This window comes from Rhipicephalus microplus, chromosome 4 (assembly GCF_043290135.1).
Source record: "Rhipicephalus microplus isolate Deutch F79 chromosome 4, USDA_Rmic, whole genome shotgun sequence".
NCBI classification, from domain to species: domain Eukaryota; kingdom Metazoa; phylum Arthropoda; class Arachnida; order Ixodida; family Ixodidae; genus Rhipicephalus; species Rhipicephalus microplus.
Genome location: NC_134703.1, coordinates 84,990,231 through 84,998,998, shown reverse-complemented (window position 1 = coordinate 84,998,998; position 8,768 = coordinate 84,990,231). Strand labels below are relative to the sequence as shown.

The following is an 8,768-nucleotide window of genomic DNA, read 5'->3' as shown; positions in this document are numbered from 1 at the left end:
TGATTGATTGCTATGTGGGGTTTACCGTCGCAAAACCACCATATGATTATGAGAGACGCCGTAGTGGAGGGCTCCGGAAATTTCGACCACCTGGGGTTCTTTAACGTGCAACCAAGTCTAAGCACACGGACCTACTGCATTTTCGCCTCCAACTAAAATGCAGCCGCGATTCTATCCGATGATCGGCTGGGTCCGCAGCCGAGTACCATAGACCCCCATGGAGGGGTGACATGCTTAAGCAAACTGGGATCGTAAATGCACGGAATTGTGTTCACTCACTCTGAAATACTTCCACTACTCCCGAACGTCACACCTGCGTGTTTTCTTGACCGTTTGTGCGCGGCGAAAATTTCTGACACCTGTATTTGTGAGCGGAAAGTGAACACCAGTTGTGTTTCAGTGTCTTCACAATCTGGAATCCCCGTGCACTTCCATATATTCTGAGACCTGAGCTATGCTCGTTATTTAGCCAAGTTATCCAAAGCAAGTCTGCCGGCGGCAGTTGTGTATCGAGCTGTGCAAACACGGGGATGGGCTTGTAGGGACCGAGCGCTATAGTATAGTGGACATGACACACTTATCTCACCAATCTGAACCCTCCTACGTAACGCGTAAGAAATATAATGCTCATTTCTAATAAATAATTGTTGGGGTGTCTCATTAAAAATTGCTAAGTGGAAACCGACCTCTTGCTCCTGTCCTGATTTTCATCTATCTGGACTTTTCGTTCACGGTAGACGCTGCTTTTTTGCTAAAAACAAAAAAAGTGCCAACGCTGCTGATTCAGATATTTTTTATGTTATTGCTTTAAAAAATGGACAAGTAGTTCTTTAAATGGCCACTAAACAGGTGATGCCCTCAAGAAAGAAATATGAGAACGGAACCTAGCGACGCATGCGTAGGCGAAAGAAACAAAAAAAAACTATTAGGAGAGGAGAAGCGTGCGTGCGAAGAAGCTGAAGCCCAGCCATCCACACTGCTGCTACTGGTCTTCGTCTTAGCCATTTTGACGCATTGTCAGGTCTTCGAAGTTTCCTAATTGCTAAACTTCATCGGCGGTTGTTGTCTGTGTGCCGCGAATGTTCACGGTTATCGTTAACGGAAATTAATGACGGAATTTCAGTATCCCGTACTGTGAGCGTGTTGGTTTCGTAATTGCCGGGAGACACAAGCGAGCTTGCAGCAGCGTGATAGAGTGCTCGGCCAACACCACGGTTCATGCCACTCGGGGAGCACGAGCGGTAAGCGTTACTTCTGGTTTTTTTTTTTTTGCTTCGCGTTTTAATGTCACTCAGTTGATGCTTGATGCACCTTTCAAAAGCTTTTGTGATGGCCAAGTCATCGCATGGCCACTTTGTCCAACAGTGAATGCGTCTCAGTAATGATAGTTTGTGCGTTATATTTTGTTTGTGACGGCATGCTTTCAGAAAATATAACCTTAAGCGAGAAGCCATTTGTGCCGCGGCGTTGTGTAATCTATTAAACACACTTTTTTAGCATTTTATTTAGTTGCAACCTGTTATACATTCCTCGCGTCTGGGATACAAAGGTTGCAGTGCTGGGCTGCTAACCAAGAAGTCCAAAATTTATATAGGAGCCGACAGATGGAAACACGTGGTGGGTTAGTCAGGTTGAACTGCAGAAGTGCCTCAGATAAGCTGGCTGACATTTCGATAGGAGGATCTTACCTCGTGAAAGGCACCTTGTTATCCTTGGCGTGTTAGTTTTAAGAGTGGTGATATTGACGTCATCTTCTCGTGGTGGCGCAGACGCGCCACCACCAGAAGAAGACGTCAATCACTGTTGACGATGACGTTCGCACTCACCATGTATATACTTGTGCACTCGTATCACACGTCCTTCTTCGTGTTTGAGCAGTGTCGAGCTGCCACAGTTGTTATCTCGCGATTGTCTTTTGGTCTCTTTTTTAACTTTCCGCCAGAGAAATGAGCTGCAAATTTCAAGCTACTGTCCGTTCTTCGCATGACATAAGTGGTAACATTAGAGGCTTCGCCTCCGCATTGTTCGAAATGAAATCAAGTGGACGGAAGTGTTTCACCATCGAGAAGGTATTATGACCATGGCGCTGCCCATCCCAGTTCTAAAAGGCAACGAAAGCGCTGTTGCGTTTCCTCAAAGACACCGGTTTGTTTCATAATTTGTGGTGTAAAACGTGAAACGCGTCACCCAGTCGGTAAATACTTTTGCTCCTCCAAAACCTTTCGTCCCCCTTTTTCCTTCCCAAGTGCAAGGTAGCCCACAGGGGCTCAGCCCTGGTTAACCTTCCCGCTTTACTAAATATTCTTTCTTTCTCTCCTTCATGCTTATGTCCATGTTTGTGTGCTCACCTTATCCGGTTTAAACATCACATTTTGTTGCTATTGTACTGAAACTTTTGCCCTTGAAGCGAAACAATGCAAATTAAACACTTAACAACCTTTGTGGGGACGCACGTCACTTTCAAGTTTTGTCTATCTCAATAACAGAGAAATTAGCGGTGGTTTTTTTAATATCTTTATACACACCTAACCAAATATGCATGAATGACAGTCCCGTAATATTAGGTCAATATTGACAAGAAACCTGTGCCAGCTTTCATGCAGTATGAGGCTTTTAGAGCTTCAAGCTTAAAAAAATCGCCACAGGACGAGCATTCTATCGTTTAGAAATTTGACATCCATGGTTAAAAGTAAAAAGTACAATTTTAGATGAGGAAAAACTGTTAAATATGAACATAGTGCGCATGCTATAAATAAAAAGTGAGGGTGAACATCAAGATATTCGGATGCCCGGCACCTGCAATGCACCGACAATAGATCCCTAAAAAGCGACAAAAAAAGTTTAGTGAAAGCCATTTTGACCACTCATAAACATCGATAAAACATTGCGTCTCCACGCTCGCTCTTTATCGGTGTGGCAGTTGATAAATGTTGCTTCATGTCACCGTAACACACCGCGACACGCCCGAAAAAAGCAGATACAGGACCAAAGACGCCCACTGATGAAAAAAAAACTAATAAACTGTTCAGTCGCTTCGCTTAGATGTTGCAAACGACCAGTGCTCTGTATGTGTGTCCACATAATTCTGCTTCACACCTTCGCGTATCGCAATGAGGTAGATTATTGATGCCGATGCACCGAGGCTATTATGGCCCGCGCGTAAATAACTTCCCCGCCTCAACGCCCGCAGAAACTGTTCTGTCGTGCATCATTTATTCTTATTGACAGGGCAGCCGCCCGGCATTTTCCTTGTTCGTTTAAGTACTTCGGAATTTTTCGCATGTTTGCGTCGCTTTCGCTAAGCAGATGCATGTGAAAACGGCAATATTTCATTTTATGGCGCCACACACGTAGGCTTGTATACAAAATGTTCTTTGAAACATCTTGCTTCGCAACAGCCCGGGTGATTATAGAAGCGTGAAATTTTTGTCTTGTAAGAACGCAGGCTGTGTAATGTAGCATGGCGGGCTCGCAAGTACTATTCATTCGATTGTTTATTCGGAGCAATAAAATTATCGAAATGACCTGCTTCATTTTACATTACGTGTTTCTCCATTAATAGGTTTCTATCCTCTCTAACCATAGCTATGAGGCTTGTTTTTTTGCTCTTCAGGCGCAGTACAACTATAACTGAAGTAATTTGATTCAATGTGATGTGTGCATTTATATGCTATAATGGAGCTACCCTGTTATTGCAGTTCGTTGTCTGGAAGATCATGAAGATATGTAAATTGAGGTGGTTAATACGACATAAGGTAGCCTGAATTTCACAATTCACAAATTTTTTTGCTAATGAGTTGAAGTACTTTGCTTGATGACAATCGCTGATTACTCAATGAAAGCTTCATTGAGTAATCAACGATCGTTGTTTTTAATGGGATGCCATCTTTTTGTCTGACAGGTAGGAGGCAGTTTAGTAGCCACATTGCATGTGGCTAATAAACCCCAATGCCTTGGGGACATCCAATTACTGCAGCGTTGTTGATAAATGCTTTCTGTTTCGGCAACAGTTATTAACTGCGAGTGATCGAGTGCCACTCATACAGCCTGATTCCTTCAGCATAATGTTAACTAATTGGTATTTACGATATGATCAAAAGGCACACCATTGTAGATGGCTTGGGGAATTTCTAACATTTGGTTTACTTTATACCGTACACTGGCGTTGTTCGGTACACTGGCCTTTAGCGATGCACCGCCATTGAATTATAGCCGCCACGGCGTGAATAGAACGCACCACATTGGGGTGAGCACCCCTGCACCACGCCTGACCTCTGATACTATAATATGTTACAAACACACCATTCACACAGCAATACACCAAAATAGGGACAATACTGTTGGCCACATCTCCATGTTTTCAGGCGCAACACTTATTCAGAAGGACATTGCATGCGTACAATGTACACACTTTCTTAGTTCAAAAGTAGACAGTTCCGGGCACAAGTTTTGCGGCTTGTATTTGTAGAGAATGTTTCTTTACGAAGCCGATATTTCAATATAATGATCACACTGATGTGCTCTCTTTTGGGAAATCTGGTAAGAAATCATGTACAGATACTTGTCCTTGCTCACTTTGTTTTTCATATGCAGCAATTTTTTGTGATTTCGACTAGTCCTATCATAGTGCATTGTTTTCACATGGTTTACTTTCTTCGTGTTTTCTGCGCCTTGTATTATTCGCACTCTTCGAAAGGTAATCTGAATTGATATGTGTACTAACCATCCTACGTCTTGTTTTTTGTTGTTGTTGTTGTTGTTGAGCTTACATTTGCGTCTTCTCTCACCCTCACCTTTCCTTAGGAACAGTTGAGACACGAAAGACTACACGCAGCCGTATTTCACGTATCCCGCTGATGGCGTAGCCACCAGCTGTTTCGTTGCCTCATCGATATCTCTTTCAGTGTAGCTGCATTCATGCGTGTGACTGTCTGGTCCTCTGTTCCCCGATCACGTTCAATGAGGGCATTGCTAAGTGTTTCTGACGCTTCAGGCGCGTTGGATGCGGGCCGTTCGTCCTGAATGTGAAGCTCTTTCGTGATGCCGAACCAAGTCACGCCCACGGGTCGTATCTGTCTGTCGCTTACCGCTCGCATTGATCCAGTATAGTGTTTCTCTTCGTTCTATCTTGCCTGCTTACGTCTCATGTCGAGTTCGTCTAACGATGTTCGCAAATCAGAAGTCGACTATCCAACCTTACATAAAGTTTCGGCAGCAAAAGCTTAATAATAATAATAATAATAATAATATAAATAATAATAATAATAATAATAATAATAATAATAAATTGGTGTGCTTTAACTTCGTAGAAACACGACTTCATTGAGGTAAACGCTGTAGTGGAGCACTTTCGAAATTTCGACCATCTTATGTTCGTTAACCTGCACCTAAATGACCTGAATCATTTGCGCCTCCATGAAAATGTGGCCGCCGGGGTTGGGATACGATCCCGCGACATTCGTGTTGGCCGTCAAGTACCATGGTCACTTGACCGCCGTGCAGGGTGAGCTTCTGGAGGTACTGTACTGTAGAGGATAACGTGAGAATTACGCATGGCGTCTAACAAAGAAAAAATACTGTTATGCCAAGCTCTGCTTCTTCATGAAACGTCAACTTAACTAGTTTCATTGAAGAATACTGATTTATCATGATCAGGGGAATTGATGTTGCAGAATTCTACTCCCCTTAACATATAGTTCCGGGTTTCATAGCCGGTCTGTTTTGGAAGGCATGCGAACTTTTATGGCAAATGCTCTTGCGACACATGAAGACGCTTACGCTTAAGAAGTAGTAGTGAGAGAAGAAACAGAAACACGCCCTGAATGAGAAGCACATGTTAGGATGCGTTGAACACCTTTTCAGACCTATCGTGTAAAGTTATAGGGTGTTAGAAGTGCGAGTTGGTACACATGGTCACTCTGCAAGGACAGCCTCAATAGAAATAATCCCTCGCTCGGCGACTATGAGTAGACGTGTGTAAACAACTTGGTGGCTCATTTTATAACCATCGCTGTGCGCAATCGTACTTCTTGGGAATTTATACCGGATAAGTGGTGCATCCTGCGCGCGCCCACCTACAATGAATTGCGCTATACGGTGGAACCAGAACACAACGATCGCAATCAAATTGCCACCAGGGTAAAAGAAGAGTGCTAGCTCTTGTGGTATTATTTTACGAGTGCCATTATCTCGTTCGCAATTTATCACGTACTTTGTGACACATACATTGTTGATTCTGGGACATGCTTTGGCGATCGATTACGTTGAAATGAAACAGGAGCCAAAATTTAACGGAATCTTATACCCTGGAACACACGGCTCAATTGAAATCCTTAAGTACAAGTTACATTTTATCAAGATGCATCTAATTTTATTCATATTGCCACTTGGCCGCCAGTAAGGGCGAGCACAAGCCATGGCTACCCGCTAGTATGGAAGAAGATGTTCTGGGGCAGCGCGTGCTCTGGCTAGTTGTTGTTGATTATTGAAGCTGCCATCTTGCCAGTTTTTGGTGCGTCTCCTCGCCGGCTCTGTTCTTCCGAGTTGAAGGCCTTTTGTACCACGTGACAACTGGCGGAGCTGTTGGGTTACCCCCAGCCGATGTTCCAGATGCCTCCAGGTAGCCCTGTTCCTGCAGTGATAACACCTGTTCACCGCTCGAGCCGAAGACTCTGAGGTGTACCTCCTGAGCATGGACCTCTTTCCGAGATGACATGTCACACCCCCGAACAATAGGGAAGGTGCTGCAGCTTCCAACGCACTGCAAGGCGCTGCAGCCACGCCTCATACGCTGTGGAAGCCACGTGTGCCGAAGGTGTTTTACAGTTCCATCTTGGAGGATGTCGAAGACTGGCTGGCTCAGTTCGAACGGGTCTCTGATTACAATGGTTGGACCGACTTCGACAAGATTAGGAACATGTATTTCAGCTTGGAGGACGGCGCTCGTACTTGGTACTAAAACTGTGAGCCATTTTCCTCGTGGAGCGACTTTCATCGATACTTGCTGGCAAGTTGGGCCAACCCCGATCGCCGTGAACGAGCCGAGCGAGCGATTCAGTCGCGCCTCCAAATGTCGAATGAAAGCGTCATGATGTACGTCGAGGGCATGACGGGCCTCTTTCATCGAGCCGACCCCGACATGGCAGAAGAAGGTCCGTCATTTAATGCGAGGAGTGAATGACCAGCTTTTCGGTGGCCTCGTTCGCTGTCCTTCAAAGGTCGTGGTGGATTTTTCGACCGAAGCCACAACTATAGAACAAGTGCTGCAGCAGCGCTCTACTGTGTACGACCGGCAAGTGAGTGCCGCTTCGTCAATAGGTCAGATCGGAGGCGCAGAAAGCAGAATCAACATCGAGTCTCTCTGCGACCTCATGTGATCGGTGGTGCGCGATGAGCTACAAAAGATTCAGTGCCAGTCCCAACCTACTGAAGGGTGTATTTGCAGCCTCATCAGAAACAAAGTACGACAGACTCTCCAAGTGCCGCCTTTCCGTTATGCCCCGCCTGTCCCGACGGAGTAACATCGTGGATCATACGGAGAAGTTGTCAGTCGATATCTTCCCGCTGCACCGCGCTTAATTAATCCTATGCCTCGATAGCCCTTCCTTCGCTACGGACAATTCAGCACTTGGAAACTCGACAGTAGCTTCCCAGAAAATCTGACGTATGGCGCCCACCGGACAGATGACCACTATGTTATCACTGTGGTGAAGCTGGACATGTGTACCGGGAATTTCCTGATTGTCGCCTCGGACTACAGGGTTTTGCCGTCGACTCGCCACGGCCGAAATTCAGCGAAAGACCGAGAGCTATTGAAGATTACTTTTCACAGCAGCGCATGCCACTGTGGTGTCAGTCACGGTCCTCATCCCCAAGGTGATCTCCGAAATTCCGGAGCCTCCCAGGGGCGGTGCCGGCGCGCTCGCCAAGTCCTAGGCGGGAAAACTAACGACAGCGACCTTCGTGAGCGAGGCCGCTGACGCTCGACACAAGCAAGGCCTCCCACCGACGCAAGCATGGACACGGAGCGATTCCACGACGACAGCGACGAAAGCCAGAAGCAGATTTTCTTTGGATATACAAGTGGTAGTCGACGGTCACCACGACGTTAGTGCATTATTAGACACAGGTGCTGACTACTCGATCATGAGCGGAAAACTAGCAGCGCACATAAAGAATGTTGTTACGCCTTGCTACGAAGCACAAATTTGTACTGGGGGGGGGGGGGGAGCACGTAGTCACCTTACTAGGCATGTGCTCTGTCAGAGAGCATTCGAGGACGTATGCTTCTCGCCAGCTGCCTCGAATTCATGACTGTTCCCGAAACCTAATCCTGGGAGTCGACTTTCTGCGGGAGCACGGTGCTATTATCGACTTTCGAGAGCGTACCGTGACGTTTTCAACAACTGGATCCTCTGACAGAATGGATGACATCCGCCACAGCACGTTTCACGTTTCTGCAGACAGCATCACGTTCCCTCCGCGTTCAAGCGTCCTAGTTGATGTGGTGTCTGACAAGTTACGGGATAGTGAGGTTGTCGCCGAAGGCAACTTGGCTCTTTTGTTCGCGCTTGGTGTCTGCACTGCACGCAGCCTCGTCACGATTTATGATGGACACTCTGCCCTACTTGCGACTAATTTCAGTAACGAATACCGGCACCTGTTTCGTGACACCGCCATCGCTTTCGCCTGCCCTCTAGCAGACGTTTTGAATGCTTCGTATCTGCATCAGCCGATGACGGGCTTCGACCGACACCAAGTGACACGAC

General features: G+C 46.1%; 1 long non-coding RNA gene across 1 annotated transcript in view; it reads left to right on the top strand.

Moving 5' to 3' along the window:
• Nucleotides 1-999: 999 nt before the first annotated feature.
• Nucleotides 1,000-8,768, top strand: part of LOC142814453 (uncharacterized) — a 316,344-nt gene continuing 308,575 nt past the window's right edge. The window contains exon 1 of the long non-coding RNA XR_012894934.1: nt 1,000-1,241. This is a non-coding gene — a long non-coding RNA (uncharacterized LOC142814453). The remainder of the gene's footprint in view (nt 1,242-8,768) is intronic.